The 21,999-nt window shown below is 32.9% G+C and overlaps 1 protein-coding gene and 1 long non-coding RNA gene across 6 annotated transcripts in view; one reads left to right on the forward strand and one right to left on the reverse strand.

The window, feature by feature from the left end:
* LOC145291939 (uncharacterized) overlaps positions 1–18,294 on the reverse strand; it is a 140,074-nt gene extending 121,780 nt beyond the window's left edge. The window contains exon 1 of one of the 2 annotated variants that reach the window (XR_013869510.1): positions 17,411–18,294. This is a non-coding gene — a long non-coding RNA (uncharacterized LOC145291939). The remainder of the gene's footprint in view (positions 1–17,410) is intronic. The other variant, XR_013869509.1, reaches the window with a different exon arrangement.
* Positions 1–21,999, forward strand: part of LOC145291938 (galactoside alpha-(1,2)-fucosyltransferase 2-like) — a 172,290-nt gene that overhangs the window by 39,676 nt on the left and 110,615 nt on the right. The window lies entirely within an intron of this gene.

The raw sequence follows: 21,999 nt of genomic DNA on the forward strand, positions 1-21,999 counted from the left end.
TATATATATATATATATATATATATATATATATATATATATATATATATATATATATATATATTCCAGCTGACAGGCAATTAATTTCCCTAACAATTAAACACCGTGCTTACAAGTATGGATACAATTCTATACGGCAACCTTTATTAACGATTGGCAACAGATGTTGACACACAAAACAGGGGTTTATTTATTTGTTTTGAATCGATATATTAATACAATTTTCAAATTAGTTCCAACTAGTTACGCTATCCGGCGTTGTCTGGGGATCTTTTTTTTTTCTTTTCATGTGTATTTTTGCTTATTTTATCCACCCTTTCTTTTGTTTATCTCTTAATTTCTTATGAGAAAACATTTACACTTTGAGAAAGATATATTAATTTATTTTTATTTCGGACTATTATTCTCATCTTTATTAGCTGTTGTTTTTCATCTTTTATTGGTTTGTTTTATTCACAACGTTTCGGCCAACTATTCCTCTCGCCTTCGTCAGGTGGTAACCGCGACGGATAGGAACTTCGAATCTCCTAACTTCATTCTCAGCAATCACTGTGATCCGTAGTTGTTGTCGTCTCACCACATTTTGGCCAAGTAAACCTCTGGCACGCTTTGGGTGGGATTGAAACCGCTATCTTCAGACAATGTTCATCTGGAAGTGTAGAGATTCAACGTCTCTATCAACTGCGCCATGGGCCCCGAAGGGCGATAAATGTTGGATGTTTTGATCTTATAAATCCACGTTTATTTATTATTATGTGTTACCACCTGACGAAGGCCAGAGGAATAGTTGGCCGAAACGTTGTGAATAAAACAAACAAATAAAAGATGAAAAACAACAGCTTATAAAGATGAGAATAATAGTCCGAAATAAAAATAAATTAATATATATATAATGCTCATCTCAAAAATGAATTCCAATTTGAGAAAGATAGTTCACATAAAGGATATTGTACTACGAAAGTTCTTCCAAACGTAACTAAAAATGTTGAAGAGTAACTACAACAAGAGTAGTATCATTAAAACGAGCGACATTTTGTGCTCTAGAATTTATTTCACATATAGTCACCACTATTTTCAATGCACTTTTCCAGAAATGGGTTGGTGGTTGAGCATGATCGTCCGGAGAGGGCTTTGTCTTTCACATTTCTGTTGGCACTTTAAATCGACGAACCTATCTCCTAACAGTGCTGTCACCAACTACATCGGCTTCTTAAACGTTCAACAAGCGCCTATTAATGTTAATCAGTTCATTTTTTTTCTGCATGGTAGAGTTCAATGACACATCTCTGCTTTTGACGCAGGTTTATGGCGGGGTTGCTTTCATAGCGTTTCGCACCATCAATATCTGCAATAGAGTGAGTAAGCTCTCAGTCATGAATGCAGAAATTTAGTCAAGAAAACAATGTAGTTGTCAATAGTCATCGACACTCAGACTGACTCGCTGTATCACAGCTCTTCAGTGCAGCAAGACTAGCAACTACCTTAAGCCATGATTAACGCCCGACCGCCCATGCGACTCTCAACCCTTCTAATCTTTTCGCTATTTGGCCGCTGCTAAGATGAGTATGCGAAATTACAATGGTTAAACATTGTCCAAACTACCTAAGCTCAATTTGTTTACACAAAGAGCATATCTTTATAAGCCAGCGGAAGTTTGTTTTTGTATCCAATATGCTTGATTCAAGGTAAGGAGCATTTATAATATATATATATATATATATATATATATATATATATATATACATATATATATACTATATATACATATATATATATATATATGCTTCGCTACACTAGCACGTCAATGTTTCGATTTGTTGTTATTAATAACTAAGGTCTCATCAGGCGAAAATGTCTTTCTATTTCTTTAGGTATGTATTAATATTGGAAAGTGAAAGGAAAAGCAATTTGGATTGAAAGTTATGTGATCTGGTTTTTAAATATTTTAAAAGCAGTTATTAAATTTTGTGCTCAGAAAGTTTAAATGTTATATTTAGCAATGAATTCGGGTGAGTTGCCTGGCAACATGTGAAGAGGGGCAGTTAGACAGTGGAAAAAAGGGTTGAAGATAGAATATGTCGTTTAGTGAGAGACGTGAACGAAGGAAAGGAATGCAGTATTGAAAGAGGGTCTGTTTCATTCAGACTGTCTCTCTTTTTTCTTAAGTGTCACCACCCTATCGCCCCACTTCCTGTAAACCTTCTTGCCTTATATTCCTCTTTTATGTTTATATTGTTTTCCTGCCTGACGACAGAACTACAGATCGAAACAATGTCATCACAGCGTAGCAAAGACTGTACATTTCTGTAGAAATCTATATATTTATAAAAATGAAAATGTCTGCGTGTGTACACTTTCCTTCCTAACTACTCAATTTTCAGTCCACAGACTCGAGATTTGACATAAGGGGTAGTGAGATTTGGAACAGTCTTTTTAATTTTGCTGTCAACAGATCAAAGTTCAACGATTTGACCTTTGAAAACTCTACCAAACTTCTCCGCCAATGTTGGACCTAAACACTTGAAATTTTAGATATAAGTTACGCAGATATGGATCAACTTTTTAATTTGATTTGAGCCCAAAGACATAAATGTTAAGGGGTCAAAATTGGGGTCAAAGTTTAAACAGATTTGATCGCTGTTGTCTCTACCAAATTACTCAGCCAATTTTTGGTCTAAGTATCTGAAATTTTACATAAAGTGTATTCAGACATAGGGCAAGCCTCTTAATTAGTTTTTTTGCTGCGAAAGGGTCAAAATTCAATAGATATTACCTTTGTTCTCTCTAGCACACTATTGAGCTAATTTTGGGTCTAAACATTTGAAATTTTACATAAAGTGTATTAGACATGCAGCAAGCTTTTTCGTACGATTTTGGGCGAGATTTTGGGCGAGATTTTGGGAGAGATTTTGATTTTTACTGATGAGGAGACTTTGTTTCTAAAAGACAAAACTTTTTTCAAATTACTGTCAATATTTATTGTCAAGTTAAATAAAATGAACAGTGGTTCTGAAACGATTGTACAATCTAGTGGATGTTTTGTTGTTTTCCTTTTGAAATTGATTTTTAATTCAAAATTATGAATCGTTTTACTGAAAATATATCTTAATGTTGGGATGATAAATCGGAATCGGAATCTAAAATCGGGAAAAAATAAGAATTTGGGGGGAGGGGAATCGAAATCGGTATCGGATTCGGAAGAACTTCTGCCCAGTTAATAGTTGAATACCTAGAGATTTATAAAAGAATCGCAATAGAAATCGGTAATTGTGTGTGCGCGCGCGTTTTTCATAAAACAATTATACGTTTGTAATGTAACATTTAATAAGCCAATATTGCAACGGTTTATTAAGCTCAATGAAAATGTTTTTACACTTTTTGTAGCCTTATAAAACATTTCAAAATCGCAGACATATATACTTAATTCATGTTCATATTGTAAAAATTACTGTGTCTTACGCGTGTTTCATTGAATAGCATAAACTAAACAAAAAGGAAAAGTAATTCCAAAACACATTGGAAATCTCTTCCATTTTTTTAACCAAGGCAAAAAAACAAAAACAAAAATAAACTGCATATTTTCTTCTTTGATGGTCTAATGAAATGTCTCTGATGATTTGTTTGGTTTATGTCATTCAATGTAACACGTGTAAGACCCAGTAATTTAAACAATATGAATGTGAATTTAGTGTATATCCTTTTGATTTTGAAATGTTTAATAAAGAAATATATATATATATATATATATATATATATATATATATGTATATATATAGCTGTTAATCTTTTCAAGATGCGCCAGTCTAAGTGACGTAGCAACCACATCTAAATAAATAGAAAAATATTTAAAGATTTATAAAGAATCGGAATCGGTAATTGTTTCGGAATCGTGAAAATTTTGGAACTGTCTCATCACAAATATATATATATATATATATATATATATATATATATATATATATATATATATATATATATATATATAAACAAACGGCTATAAATGTGCATACATGTTTCTGTAATTTCCCGTTACAGAGAAATCACGTCATCAGGCCAAGGAAACGAGAAATTACAGAAATATGTATGCACATATGTAGCCATTTGTTTGTAAAATGAATTTAATATATGCTCTGTTTATTATTGAGCACTTTTTGTAGACACATGTTGTTTCAGTGGCTTTACTTCTAGGAAACGAAATCAAACTAGCAGTATATATATATATATATATATATATATATATATATATATATATATATATATATGTATGCATATATATACATGTATATACATACACACATATATATATATATATATATATATATATATATATATATATATATATATATATATATATATATAGCTGTTAGTCTTTTTCAAGATGCGTCAGTCTAACTTGACGTAGCCACCACATCCATGGAGAAATTTGAAACAAGAATGCTAGTCACGTGCAAATATGATCAGTATTATTTGACGTAATCTGACCACAAGATCCATTGACAGAATAAAATCAATATAACCCACAAACAATAAAATAAAATGCCGACATCGCGTAGTTATTTCTTCATATGAACAAGGAGAAGATAATAAGAATAAGAAGATAAAAAAAGGAAAGGTTCAAATGCCTAATAGCTGATGTTATCGCCTTTTAAAGCGTTGTCCATATCAACCTTTTACACAAGGACGATTGCTTTTTATAAACGTAAACTATTATCTCGCAACTCAGCCTGCGGCCTCACTTGGCAAAAAGTAGGTCAACTGGTGCCTTTCATAGATTTTGACTTTTAAATACTAAACTGTTTGCATTAAAAGCATATGCAACAAACCAACTAAATGAGAAATAGTAATTATAATAATTATTCTGTATATATAAAACAATAGAAATGCGTGTGTCTGTCTGTAAATATTTAACCGATGAATTCTTAAACTACTTGATCACATAACACGGAAATTAACAGGAAATAGTAATCATGCACAAAAAGGCGGCTTATAAGGAGTCAAATCTTTGTTTGGATGGAGGAATACCGCGGACAGACATATATTTACAAGCTGAAATGCAAAATGTTTATGTCAACTTGTGGGATATTACTTATAGAATATTACTGCTAGTAATATCTTGTAAAACTTATGATCACAGGTTTCCATACCAGTTGATTGTTAGATAACTTTATTCTGAAGTATATATATATATATATATATATATATATATATATATATATATATATATATATATATATATATAAGGCTTTCTAAAAGTGCCTTTCATTTTTATTTCGCCCGAATGGATCAGAGCATTGTTATGATTACTGGACATATTCCATCATGATCTGAAAGTTCCCTCTCTCTGTTACAGATATTGACGTTATGAGACTCTAAGAAATCAAACCCTTAAATAGGTCTGCCCCAGAAGCAGAGATGCGTCATTGAATTATTGAATTTAAAAAAATAGGAGTCTTAAACTTTGGAACGGCCCTGCTATATATATATATTAAATTAAGTATATATATATGTATATATATATATATATATATATATATATATACATATATATATACTTAATTTAATCACATAAATTGATATACGAAAGTATATATTTATGCGTAAACTTTAAGTATTTACTTCAACGGTGCTGAATACGTAGGTAGAGCTAGGTAGTAAGACTCGAGAGAACCACAAAATCCTCGCATAAGCCTGATGAATCCTAGCGTGGATGAAACGCGGAATATTCTGTGTAGCTTAATTACTATATATATATATATATATATATATATATATATATATATATATATATATATATATATATATATATATATATATATACGTTTTATTTTTTACTAGCGGGGGTACCCGGCGTTGCCCGAGTGTTTGTTTCCGGGACGGGGGTGTTTAAAAAATGTTATGGTAGGTAAGTAGGAAGGATCAAACCCGGAGTCATGAGTAAAAGTAGGAAAATAAAGTGTGAAAAAAAACAAAAACAAAAAACATCTGCAACGTTAACAGTTCGGCCACCAAGAAAAGTCCATTCCAGTTGTTTAGGAAAAAAAACAAAAAAAAAAACGACTACGGTAGGTCGGCGCGAACGTGAAAATATAATGTGAATTGTCCAGCACGCTAACCACTACGCCACAGAGCACTGCAGCTTAGTTCAGTGATTTTAAATAACTTCACATGAAAGAACTACGAAGCCAAACCGGTGTTCTCTTCTCAACTGTTCCTTGTGAACGATCCCCAAACGGTGTTAAGTGGTGGCAGGGGGAGGAGGAATTTATAAGAGAGAAAATATTTTACCACTTCCATTGATCTTAACCGATTTTGGCCGTGACTTCTCAGCAGAAAAAGTATAGAAATCTAAGATTATCGAGGAATTTGAGAAATAATAAGCCTATAACACACCTCAGATATTGTTCTGCCGTTTGTGCATATTATATTTGCATGAAATATCTTGATTTTTAATCCTATTAAGGTCAAAATCAGACGGAAAAAATGAGTTCAATTTATTTATATAGAGAAGATTACCGTATCTTTCTGTTAAGTTACATTATTGTTGCAGCTACCCGGCCGTATTTTTTTTTTTGCCGTCTATTGCTTCCTCAGACTTTTACAGAAATGTTCGTTATGATGGGATGAAAGAGAGAATTATGTCAGGGGAGGGGTGTGAGAAGAGCGGAAAAAAGAGGAAGGGAACAAGGGGGTAAGGTGGGAGGGGGATGCTTGGTATGTCGGCAATGTTTTACAACAATATTGAGCACTTTCTTCAGTTTTTATTAATTACCATTTGTACTATATATATATATATATATATATATATATATATATATATATATATATATATATATATATATATATAAATTCGGTATTTAAAGAAAAGAATAAGATCAGTTCTGTAAAAGGAGACTCATCGGGATAATGCTAAGTTCAACAAATTGTATTGGAGCTTATATATATAAATTACTAGCATGTGTGTCCGGCGTTGCCCAGGTGTTTGGAGTTGTGTGTTGAACAACAAAAAAGAAAGTAGTAGGACGAGGGCATACTCAAACCCTTACCGCGAAGGAGGAAAAGACCGTTAAAAAAACATGACATCTTTGTCGTTGCGTCCATGGCCAAACCAGAAGTGGCGAAGTTTTAAATTTAGGCTAGTCAATCGATGAGGTGATGACTTTCGAAAATATCGGCGAAAAAAGCGATCCATCTTTGTAAAAAAATGCCTAATGTAGGGTGAAGTAATTAATATTTTTAGCCAATTTTTCGATATTTATCGTCCGATGGATTTTGCTTCAAAACGATATGAATCCCGTGAAAATCCGTCGCCTCTGTCGAAAGTTTTAGGCATACATACATACATACATACTTACATACATACATACATACATACATACATTAAAACAGACAGGTGCGATTTATATCATAGAAGATTAGGAACAATCTTAAGATAATAAATGTGACAATTATTATCTGAAGATTATTCCTAATAATTTATATTTCTTTTAAGCACTGTTATAATTTATTTTGTATACCGGGTTTAATTATTTTTTTATACCGGTATAGCATAAACCCAATATTTCGTGTCAACATTTTCCATAGCTTTAATACATATGATTAAATAAGCATCTTCCTTCAATTCACGGACCCTATATTCTCCCAAATAGTCTAATCACATATTTTGTTCTCATATATGAAATCCACCATGACAGATATGCCATATATTTACTTGCATTATGCAATAAAAAAGTATACTCCTGCTAAATCATAAATATCAATTTAGCTCCTATGTTTTTAAGAAATAAAACTCTTTCTCAACAATATATATTGATTACCTGATAGAAACGTCGATTATTGTAAACTGAATTGTGGGGGTTGATATAGGTAAGCAAACGTAAATTGCATGTTTCACTATTGTTCAAATATCAGGGCTTGAACTTCCGTTTCTTCGAACTTCTAGAATGCTCTACAGCAGGGAAGCCCCTTTTCAGATTCCTAGAGTAGTCACCCACCATAACTGCGTCTCAGCAACCCTGGATCGTTTCTAAGATTCTAGGATGTGAAATGTGGGGAGTTGTGCAGAAAAATGTTTGTTTATATTACGTTTAAATTTCTGCGGGTTAGTACAGTTAGAGAAACAGAGAACGGGAAGGGAATTCCAAGGTCTAGCAGGCCAAGGGAAAACAACTACTAGCTAGGAAGGTTTTGTCGCATTTTGGGACCCCAACAGTGAATGGGTTGGATGTTCTTCCTTATCAGATGAGTCGGGAGTATGTATGTCATTAGGGTTCAAGTGCTATGACGTCCTCATAGCATATTCCATTGAAATACTTGTAATAAAGACACAGGGGTGCAACATTGCGGTGATGGCAGATAGATTACTCTGGTCAAAAGCAAATTTATTGTTTGCAAACCTGGTCTCGAACTCTTTTAGATCATCGAACACGGGTTCTCAGGAAAACGGTCCATATGTGAAAATAGGTAGTCTATGTTGACAAATAAAAAAAAAAACGCAAACAATAAATTTGCTTTTCACCAGAGTAATATAAACAAACATTTTTCTGCACAACTCCCCACATTTCACATCTTAGAAACGATCCTAAATAGTAGCTCGCTACATTCCGGGCCTTGATGGAATAAGAAAGAGCAAAGAAATGCTTTAGAACAATTTCATGACTTTATTTTTTTGAAATATATTTATATCGCCCATAGTAAAATTTGCCCATTTTTTGAAAAGTAGTCTTATTATGTGTGCAAAATAAATAAATAAATAAATAAATAAATAAAAAAAGAAAGAAAAAAAAAGCCTCACCCTCATAAAAAAAAGGTTTTATATAATAATTGGTCTGTTTTTGGAAATGGGTCAGATCAACAAAGGATTTGAATTATCCAGTTTGCTCAGGCATCAAGTTGGCATGGCGACACCTTAAATGAGTTGAAAGCAAGACTAAAAACACAAAGAAAACCTGCAGCGACCATGTGGCTATTACAGGACAAAGACAGCCTCGACGAAAAAAGAAATGTTGACAATATAAAATAAGAAAATGACCTTCTGAAATGAAACGAGGTCACAATTTGCCAAAGACTAGAAGGTGTTTGGAATGCGCACTATGCGCCGAAGTGGAACGAGTATGATGCCAGTTAGAATGAAAGCCGATAAGTATGACGAAGGTTTTGGCGACGATCAACTAGGCTAGTTTAGGTGTAGCCTTCCAGCTAAATCAACCCCATTTTTATTATGTCACGTTGAAAAAAATATTATGTAGTCTTCTATATAAATAAAAGAGTTGATGTGTGTGTGTGTGTCTATGTGTGTGTGTGTGTGTGTGTGTGTGTGTGTGTGTCTGTCTGTCTGTCTGTCTGGGTGTAAATATTTAACTGATAAACTCTTAAACTACTGGCCAGATAATAAATGGCGAGCATAGACATTCAGGATGGTTGGGTGTTTTTGTTTTACGGCATATCAACACTTTTCAGGTTATTTAATGCCGAACCAGTGATTTTGAAAATATTTTTTTTAATATAATATATATATTTTTTTTCAATTCAGTTTCTATTTAAGTTGGGATCCTAACAGGTACTACCACTCCGGTTCAGAGTGAGCCTGGGAACGATGAATATAAAAGGGTGGCTCCACAGCCCCCAAAGCCCGCAAGCTGAGGCCTTACCATCGGATATAGTATAGTTTCAGGTCATAACCAGGCCAAGGCATTCAGAAAGACGGATACTGTTTTTTTTTGTTTTTTTTTCAAACAAGAACGATTATCGATAAAACAATCAAGATGTGTTGTTAAATCACTTTGAAAAATAAATAAATAAATATTAAATAAACAAATAGGGGCAATCCTGCATATAAATTGATTATTCTAAGGGAAGTAACTCTATATTACTAATAGACTCGTTTATCTTTTTATACGAGAATTTATGACGTTAAAACGTTATTCCGCGTAACAGAGTTTTATAACATACATAAGTTTTCACACTCCGGTGAACCAAGTGCAAGTGAAATACAAACGATTGCACTGAAAGGGACGGCTAGAATCCTGAAAAGATCTCTTGGTTGGACTCACTAAAATAGGGGTAAATGTCAGACATCTGGTTGGATGTCCCATCCCCTAGAAGAAAAAGTTTAAGAAAAATGAAAAAAAGACGTTTCAATTATACCAGTCATCATAGGAGCAACTGGGCTTATGAAAAAGAACTTTAAAAAGTACATAGCAAGCATACCCGGTGAACCAAGTGCAAGTGAAATACAAACGATTGCACTGAAAGGGACGGATAGAATCCTGAAAAGATCTCTTGGTTGGACTCACTAAAATATGGGTAAATGTCAGACATCTGGTTGGATGTCCTATCCCCTAGAAGAAAAAGTTTAAGAAAAATGAAAAAAAAAGAAAAAAAGAAGAAAATGCGACGATGATTGCAGAGAAATTGTAAGAAAAAATTTATATTCTTTTCTTTAATGTTAAAGTTTATATATTTTACTATCAATGTTATAAAACTTTGTCATCTAATATATAAACGGCTTTATGTTGTCTGTTTGTCTGTCTATTTTTGCCTATCTCAATATTTTCCAGCTCTATCTCCTTCGAAACTAAAAGTCGCAGAGCAGCGCTAGGGGCCTCAAATGATTAAATTTTTTTACGTCTAGTTCTTTTGTGAGACAAGGGTTGCGCAATCTCTAACCACACCTCTCCTGAATCGGCACTCTTTGGTGTCCAGTGCCAAGGAGAAGTCCAGGACAACTGGAAACAATGCCGAGGTAAGCGGAGAGCACATACAACACCTGGAACTTCCAAATGGTCACTCAATTAGTACTGACCAGGTATAAAGTGGCTTAACTTCGGTGATACTGTGGGAACCGGTGTGTTAACGTGATTATGCCGTATTATATATATATATATATATATATATATATATATATATATATATATATATATATATATATATATATATATATATATATATATATATATATATATATATATATATATATATATATATATATATATATATATATATATATATATATATATGTTTAAAGAAAAAATAGAAAAAAACCGAATGAAATTATTAAAAAATCAACGTTTCGTCCTTGTTTCAGAGGACATCTTCAGGATAATTGAAATAAAAATGTGATAAAAGAAAAAGCCATAGATCGTGCGAAAAAAGACAGTTTTTTAAATCCAACCCATGTCGGGAAAGGACGAATATGTGTGCGTATGGGAAGGTTGGGTTATATATATATATATATATATATATATATATATATATATATATATATATATATATATATAAAGCTGAGTGTGTCTTGTTGACTATTATTGAAAACTAATTCCATATAATGATAGAAGATGTATCGAGACACAGGAATGAGTATGTTTGATCTGGCATAACGATGATTAATTAAAATTGTAAGGTCTGCGTACGCGCCTGGTCCACAAAGTATGGAAATAAAAAATTAAAAATTAAAAAAAAAACGTTTACAAGTGTTTTTGATATAGATATACATAATAATATTTTGATAAGTATGTTTTAACTTAAATAGGGATATTATAATAAAATCATGGGGTCTGCGTTCGCGCCTGGCCTTCATAGAATCGAAATAGGCACAAACATTAATAAAGACTTTTCATATCTATCTGCATAAGTATACTTTGATAATTATGTTTCAGTTTGAAGAAATATGATATAATAAAATTATGGGGTGTTCGTTCGCGCCTGACCTCAATAGAATGGAAATATGTCACAAAATTTAACAAGTTTTTTTTTTTTAATATAGATCCACAGAATATTGTGATAAGTGTTTCAGTGTGAACAGGTATGGTATAATAAATTATGAGGTTTATCTATTTTATGTTTACTTTCATCATATTTTCTTTGGTTTTGATATCCCCACATATGAAGCTATCTCTTTACAACTCTTCGTTTTCATAACCTATCATACTTTTATAAATCAGAGTCCATTTTCTGTAGGCTGTTTTTGAACCCAGTATATATATATATATATATATATATATATATATATATATACACTAGCAAAAGTACCCGTGGTTGACACACACACACACACACACACATATATATATACATGTGTGTGTGTGTGTATGTGTGTGTGCTTATACTAATGTGTGCACGCGCGTGTGTGCGCATATGTGCGTGAGTTCGTTTCCTATGGATTCCGAAACGGTTGGGTCGATTTTTTATTAAATTTTCCGCGCAAATGCAATTTATGTATTTGGCAGTGTGCGTAGATAGGTTTTGTATCGAAATATATTCGATAGGTATCGATAATCTATAATCACAATATTCCGATAAAAGTAGGAAAAGGTGATTTTGATTAAAGTAAACATCGTATATAGATGTACATGGCAATTGCATTTGAGAAGTTTTATTGCAACACAAGCCGAAAGGCCTCACATAAAATCAAAAGTAATTTATTTTCATATAACAGAGCCGCATTTTTTCTGTAAAAGTCTGAGGAGGCTACAGACGGCCAAAAAAAACGGCTGGGTAGCTGAAGCAATAATGTAACTTAACAGAAAGATACGGTTATAAAAAAACAAAAACAAAAAACAAAAAAAAACGCATATTTGCTCTACAACAGTATTGAGCACTTTCTTCAGTTTTTATTAATTACCATTTCCACTATATATATATATATATTTATATATATATATATATATATATATATATATATATATATATATATATATAAGAGCAAATAGTTTATAAAACATGTTAAAAAATACTTTGAAAAAGAGTTAAAAACACATTTAATTTGAAAAGAAAATATTAAATAAGTGGATAGTCCTTAATTCGCGGAGTTTCGAAGAAATACTTTCTTTCTCATCAGAGGGTAGGATTTAGCAAAATGCAATATCGGATTTTGCTTGCAAAAGTATTTGATGATCCAATGACGATACTTTACCTTTCATCCAATATCAAATCACCTTTTTCTTCACCCTATTCTCTCTGCTTCACTTTTTGTTATCAAGTAAGATCTTTGAGTTACTTGTAGTTTCATCAAATACTTTTGTATACAAAATCTGATCCCGCATTTTAACGGCTGCTGCAGCTAATATTTTCGCTAGCCAGCTATCCTTCGGCTGCTGCTGCCGCTAATTTTCTCACACGCGTCTCTACGCGCTCTGTTACATATCTCTCTCCCTCTCTCTCTCTCTCTCTGTATATATATATATATATATATATATATATATACTCGTTTTTTTTATATTCAAAAGTAATGGACTCGGGTTTTTAGAGAGAGAGAGATGAAGAAAGAGAGAGGGTAATACAGGGATAATTTTTAGCCACAATAATAATAATAATAATAATAATAATAATAATAATCATTACCGTTACTTATTTCTATTAAATTGTATTTTATACAGGAAACCATCACCGAGTTATATTATTTCATTTATGATCTTGACATTATCATGTCGAAAACACGCCTGTACAATGAGTTTTCACATCTTAGCTTTCTACGTCACGTAATTTCATGCCTTGTATGGAGAGATTTTCATGAAGAGAAATGTGAATCTGATAGGCGAAATGCTCCCGTGAGTTACAAATCAATAAGCAACATAATATCCTGACGAATTGAACGCAACATGGCAAATTAGAATATGTCAATAAAACGTGGCGGTATAACGAATTACAAGTCGATATATATATATATATATATATATATATATATATATATATATATATATATATATATACACACATATATATACACACATATATATACATGTTATGTTATATATATTTATATACAAAGTTCTATTATTCGCATATACATATATATATACATGTTATACTATGTATATATATATACATGTTATCATATATATATATATATATATATATATATATATATATATATATACAAAGTTCTATTGTTCGCATTTTTTTCTTCTTAGTTTTTATATGCTTTTTTTCTTTTAAAAACTTACACTGTTCTTTTAGCGATGTAGATGACTTACTTGTGTACGTTTATACCTAGCATTGTCTACTTTATCCCTAGCACGAAAGAAAAAAATATTTTTGAAATTTTGTGGAAAGAAAATACTCAATGCACGCGCGCGTAAGTAATCACGATGAATGTATTTACTTATTTTGGTAAAATTAACCGGCGGTTTCCGATGGTTACGTGACCCGTTTTTATGTAAAAAAAACAAAACAAAAAAAAAAACAAAAAAAATAAATAAATAAAAACACAAAAAAACGAATTACTGAACTGAACGAAATTGAAAGGAAATATATACTTTACAACCTTCGGACACTGTAAAGATTAAAAATAGTTGAATAACAAAAAAAAAAAAAAAAAAAAAAAAAAAAAAAGGAACTAGTCGCAACTTAATACGAGTAACGTCACCGAAGTCAATCGGATACCCTCATTCAACTTTATACTTATTTTTATTGACAACACACGCACACGCGCGCGCGAGCGCGTACACACACACGTACACAAACACACACACGCACACGCACACACGGTTTATAGCCTTCGGACCAAGACCACACTGTAGTATCTGTTCTTATGCTACATATCACTATTTATATACGAGGTGCCTTCAACAAGTTTCCAGACTTTTTTCGTGTGGCTACTTTTATTAATAGTACACATATGAAACTCTAGTCGTCTTCGAAGTAATCTCCTCTGGCTGCAATGCACTTGTTGTACCGTTCAAACAAATTCTGGTTCTGATATTTTCGAAAGCCATCCTCTCCTTTCGATTGTCTAGCCTTAATTAAAACGTACATCAATTCTGGTTTGGCGGTGGTTGTAACAACAAAGACGTCACGGTTTTCCCCGTTCTTTTCCTCCTTCGCGGTACGGGTTCGAGCCTGCTTTCCCACTACCACTTTTTTTTTGTTTTTGCTCAACAAACACATCAAAACACCCTGGCAACGCCGGGCTGAAATGCTAGTATATATATATTTTAACTGCCATTTTTTTAAAATATAACTTTGAATGTTAGATTTCCACGTTTCGTTGTTAAATTACAGATTCAATCTGTCATAAGAGATTCTTCATCTTTTCTGTTCTCTGTCAATGAAGAAGAAATCCTTTTAGACTAAGGCATTTGTTATGTGTGTTCCAATCTAGAAAGCAACTTTTGGGGTCATGGGAAGAGATACATTTTTCACATTAAAAGTCGACCTTGTGTCTAATTCTGTATTCTCTACAACTGCATGCGGATGTCTATACCATTTACATTGGATTTCTTTTATAATTAAATCGGATTATTTTTACTTTGGACTTACCTCGCGTGTTTGCAAACATTGAAATTCCGACTCTTTAAAAAACAAAAAAAATTTTCTTTGCTTGTTGGATTTACCATCAAGTCTTCAGGCATTCTGGACGTCCTATATTCGGTTTGTTTTCCTATTTCTATATGTTGTAACCGATATAAACATATTACAATTTTTTCCATTTTATGACTGACCATAAAGTTTCGTATCCATCTAATGCTATAACCAGCAAATTCGTAGCTCAGCTATTATTATTATTATTATTATTATTATTATTATTATTATTATTATTATTATTATTATTATAATAATAATAATAATAATAATAATAATAATAATAATAATAATAATAATAATATCATCATCATCATCATCATCTTTCTTTCCTCTGAAGAGAGGAATAGCATTCTTTGAAACTTCACGGATTAAAGATTTTGAATTATTTTGTTGGAGGAGTATTCTGTCGAACAATAAATTTCCTTGTAAATTTCAATTTGCAGTCTTGATTTCTTTCCCTTGCATATATATATATATATATATATATATATATATATATATATATATATATATATATATATATAGCCGCACTGATATATATATATATATATATATATATATATATATATATATATATAGCCGCACTGATATATATATATATATATATATATATATATATATATATATATATATAGCCGCACTGATATATATATATATATATATATATATATATATATATATATATATATAGCCGCATTGATGAGCTGTGAAACAGCGAAACAGTACTGTATGTGGATAATGCTCCTCACCTTGAGTTGAGCATATTGAGAAGTGAAACACGAATTACCATTAGCATATAAGCGACGCTCTTTGTGTAAACAAATCGAGCGGAGGTATTTCGGACGATATGAAAACATCGTTAAACTCACTACTCGTTCAAGCAGCCGCCAATAGCGTAATGGTTAGGAGCCTTAACTGCCGTACAAACGGTCGGGTTTCAATCCTGGCTTGAGGTAGTTGCCTGTCTAGCCGCACTGATGAGCTGCGAAACAGTACTGTATGTGGATGACTGTATATATATATATATATATATATATATATATATATATATATATATATAAGTCACTATGTGTGAGTTCTTTCCTCATAGGTTCCGAAACGGTTGAGCCTATTTTTTTACAAATTTCACACAAAGGTAATTTTTGTCTGCCAGTGTTATTAATTATTTTTGTACAGAAATTCATCCGATAAGTATCGAAAATCTAAAAGATCCGATCCTAAAAATAGTCTTCTCGAAAAAATCGAAGAAATTTTACAGGGGAATATTTTATGTTACACCGGCAAGGGAGATAAAATAAATTTGGCAAATCATTTCTTAAAAAAAAAATGTAAAAAACAGATTTATTGACATCTGAAGATAGAGCACGGTGATAGAGAATTCGACTACAAATCGAATGACCCCCCCTGTCCAAGTCCTAGTTTACTTCACCATTATCATTCCTAATAATATATAATATTCAATAGAGGATTGATTTTATAATAATGCGAATGCAATCTGCATAAATTAAAATATCATGTTTTTGTTTAAGTGTATTGTATGAGAGGGCAACGCCGGGCGTCTAACTAATATATATATATATATATATATATATATATATATATATATATATATATATATATATATACATACATACATACATACATATATATATATACATACATATATATATATATATATATATATATATATATATAAGCGAGATAAGACACTGATAGAATTCAGATGAAAAATCCTGATAGATATTACTTGAAGTAATATTTTCAAGGAGATCCTTGCCAAAAAGGAAAAACTCAATATTTAAGAATAGAGCAATATATAAGTTTCGTGATTAAATTTTAAATTCTGAAAAAATAAACTACATATAGAAACATATATTTGATTTAAGAATTTATTGTTTGACAAAAGGAATATATAGAAGGGGTTATTTTAATTTCCTTAATCCATGGATTTTCAACAGTGACTCATCAGAGGAAATGAAATGCAGTTAGCAAAATGCTCAGCTGCGAATGGACGGTATTTTGCTTTTCAGCACAATTATTGAAAATAGTTTTTTGAGTGGATGTGGATAATTATATGGAGAAAATTATATGAAAAGAGAAGTTGATACAACCTGGGTAATCCATTATCGGAAGGAGTTTAATGTCGTTCGGGGTTATAAATCCAGGTGAGCAGAAAATAGGCCCGTGGGAGAAAGTGATATTCCCATATAGCGAATGCGTAATGCTTCTTATTGATTTTTCGAAAAGTATACCGGACAGCCTTATTCGTTGTTGCGTTGATTGTGTGTTAGTTGCTTTAATCCAAATGCTTTCTCGGTGTTGACAAAGTGCATCCGAAATTGGGTGGATATACCATTCCATTGTAATTATCCCCGTGTGTAATAGAAATTGAGCATTGAGTTAAGTGTGCAATGGACCTCGGAACCAATAGTGTAGTTATCAAAATAGCAAAGATAGCAAAATAATCCTGGAGATGATATTCAGACGGTGCTTTGGAACAGCTTGCTTGAGGCGTGAGTCTCTGTAGAAAGATAGTTCGTTTTATTGTTTATGGTGGGTGAGGGAAGCCTTTTAGATGAGGGAAAGAGGAGAGTTGTGTGAAGTAGAGAGGGTAAAGAGAGAGGGGGGGGTTAAAGTTGGGCGAGCATACGGTTCTTAATGGAATTTTTTCGGCGGGGGGGATTGTATTTCAGTATTCTTTAAAAGGGTTGACCTCTTGATTTTAAGTTCAAGTGGGAAATGGATATTCTTGTGATTTTCAATGGGGAGTGTGCATGATAGGGGGTGGGGTGCTTTTTTTGCTGTGCAGATTGGTGAGCTGATGAGGTGGAGATAGAGACGGGTCATGGTGTGAAAATATGGAATGTTTAGAAGGTCACTTAATTAAGTGAGTTTAAGGTTGGGTTCTTTTAATTTTGGGTGTATATTTAAATATTTCTGTTTGGAGGCGATCTATGAATGAGTTTGTTTTGTTGTTCGTTGAGTTGGAATTGATGTTTGAGTGAGTGCTTTATATACTGTGGTTAATTAGATATTTTTGTAAAGAGGAGAGTTGACTTAAATGTGGAGCTGGGTATGTGGTCGCCCAAGCGTGGTTAATTTTAACTATTTATATAATGATTACTTGTATATCCACCTGTCAAACCTAAACATAAGTACAAATATAAGCACATATATACCCATAGACACGCATACATACGTACATATACATATATAGACATACACATATACATATAGATAGTATACACTTACGCACAAACACTGATCTATACCATGCTTACCTAAATACAGATTTATATACATACGCATCGTTATACTAATGCATATGTGCACTTAATTACATATATAATATCATAACGCAAACACGCATATTAGAGAAGGGAACTACTTATACAGCCGGGCGATTATGCATCCGCGCGTACTCGAATGTACAACTGCGCTCATAAGCACGGCCGAACATCGATATAATCAAGTACAAGCATGCAATTCATACTCCTTTTATCATACATACATACAGCAAATATACAACTACATAATTGTTATGTCTAGAAAGAGATAAAGGTGCGCACACTGATACATAACATACAAATACAGAGAGCGTGCACCTACCTTTAATGATATATATGCATCAACAAATGATAGGGTTTATCTAACGATTCTATTATAGAAAGGGGTGTGCTCCCCAATTGCCAACAACATTTTTATATGGTCCAGAGAGATATAGATAGTTAGAGTGTACCAATATACGGCTAAGGTGTATAACTCTGTTAAATATCCATGCTCACATAAACACACTCACATACATATATATGAATATATATATATATATATATATATATATATATATATATATATATACATACATAAACACACATACATACGCGTATACACGCACACACACATACACACGTGGATACATACATATATACACTACAGCTCATAATCATATGTATATAGACTCAACACAAAACGAACGTTTACAAGCTCACACACACACACACACACACACATATATATATATATATATATATATACATCCACATATATAAGGAAATGAAGTTAATGGAGACAAGAACATGCACATATATATATATTCACGCACACATAGACACTTATATACACATATACACACATATACACATATACACATATATATATACAGATGTACAGCCATACATAGACATGTACAAACATATACTTGCTCAAACATGCACATGTATAAGAACACATATAAACATACCTAAATATTAACATAGCTACAGCGCATGCAACACCCATCCTCTCATACAAGCTTGAATCCAATTATGCGCATAAGCCTGACGAATCCTACAGTGGATGAAACGTAGAATATTCAGTATAGCTTAATCGCCATATATATTTTATAAATTACTAACTAGCTCTGCCTACGTGTTGAGCACTTTTGAAGTAAATACTTAAAGTTTACGCATAAATCTATACTTTCGTATATTAAATTTGTGTGAGTAAATGAAGTATATATATATATATATATATATATATATATATATATATATATATATATATATATATATATATATAAGCAATCTGGCTAATGTAGTGTAAAAATATTATTGTAAGTATTATATATACACCCCGTGCCAGAATTATATGCAAATCGATATTCTTGTTCTCACTCCGATAGTTTTCAATGAAAATTTGTGAAATTTAGCACGTTATATGGTAACACTGACACAAGCGCAGATCTAAACTTTTAAGCTAATCTGCACAGTAATAAACAATTGGCAGCCATTTTGGTTATTTGCCTTTTATTTCAGCGTGCCAACTTTATATGCAAACCAATGCTAAAATATGGTCATTCTTGGAGTTGTACTGCCTTCCTACGGAGTAAATATTTTGTTTCAAGATGCTCCACAGATTTTCGATGTAATTTAAATCTGGAGAACAGGCTGGCCATCGCATTATTTTCCCATGTCTGGCAAAAACTCTCTCTAAATATTAAGAATGAGACGGTGCATTATCACGCATGAATACCATCTTTTTCTGGAATGCCAAATACGGCTTTCTTGGGCCAGGGTTCCAAGTGTTCTTTAATGAAGTCAATGTAGAGTTTGGCGGTAATTTTCACTCCATCTGCGACTTTGAATGGTCCTACCACCTCATTGCCAATGATTGCAGCCCATGATATCACACCACCACCTCCTTGTTGACGCCTGATCCTTTGGGGACGTAGAACCTCATTATAGTACCATCTTTCCCTCCACCCATCGGGTCTATTAAGGGTCGCTTGTCACTCATCGGTGAACAAAACAGTTTGAAAATTCACTTTCACGTGATCGCTTGCCCACTCCATCCTCTTTTTCTTGTAATTATCCTTCAATTGAGGGCGGACCTCTGGCTTTCCAAATTTTGCAATCGTCCTCAGGATACGGCAGCGAGTTGATTTGAGCACATCAGTAACGCCAGCTTTTTCAAAAACTTGTTTGCTAGTTTCAAGTGGGTTACGGCGAACTTCTCTCTGAATCTTCCTCATTGTTCGACGTAGAGATATGAAGGTGGAAGTTTTATTATGGAGCCTTTGAACAATTTTAGACTTCGCACCTTTACGTCCCATCTTGTATATAAAGTTGATACGCTGAAAAAATGCGAGTGACCAAAATGTCTGCCGTTTGCTCGCTATTGCGCAGATCAGCTTAAAATTTTATATCTGCGCATGCGTTAATGTTGCCGTATAACGTGCGAAGTTTCACGAATTTTCATTGAAAACAGTCGGAGTTAGAACAAAAATATCGATTTTCATATAATTCTGGCACGGGGTGTGTGTGTGTGTGTGTGTATATATATATATATATATATATATATATATATATATATATATATATATTATTACATTTTCACCCAAAACAAGGCACATTGCCACTTTATTGTAGGGGGCTACTATCAGGGACATAGGCATCAGGGGTACTATGTAGGGAATTGGGCAGCAAGCTGTCGTTTCACGTTACACTTGAACTTCTGCATGTCAGTACAGTTGGGGAAGCAGAGACCCGGAAGGGAATTCCAAAGTCTAGCTGTCCTGGTGAAGAAACTACTGGAGTAGAAGGCTCTCTTATATCTAAGGATCTCTACTGTGTAGGGGTGGGTTTATTAGCTTGTCCAGTTTGTCGGGGGTATTTACGTCGGGGGCACAAGTGCGTGTAGTTCGTCAGAGCATTCACCATTAAAATACTTGTAGAACAGGCAGGGGGATGCAACTTTTTGTCGATGGGACAGAGGCTGATGTTTAAATGACAGTTTAGGACCCATCAGATTGGCGACTCTCTTTTGAACCTTATCTAGAAGCGAGAGACTAGTGGCAGATGCACCAGCCCAAATATGGCAACAATACTCCATACATGGGCGAATGGTGGCCTTATAGAGGTACAAGATACTTTCGGCGTTACCAGCTTTCTAGCACGGTAGAGAGAATCTACCTTCTTCGCAGCGGTCCTGGCAATACTCTCAATGTAATTGTTCCAACTCATGTTTCCTGTGAGCGTTAGGACGAGGAGTTTAAAAGATGTACTTTCAGATAGTCATTGGCCATTGCTATTGCATTTATTTAAGGAAACGAGTTTAGTCTTGGCAGCATTGAATGTGACCATCCATTTTTGCCCCCATTCCACTACAGATCGAGGGTCAACCTCCAGTGTTTCTGCTATTTCTTTAGATATGGGTTCATTTG

The sequence above is a fragment of the Euprymna scolopes genome, chromosome 13 (assembly GCF_053919585.1).
Source record: "Euprymna scolopes isolate OS-2025 chromosome 13, ASM5391958v1, whole genome shotgun sequence".
NCBI lineage: Eukaryota > Metazoa > Mollusca > Cephalopoda > Sepiida > Sepiolidae > Euprymna > Euprymna scolopes.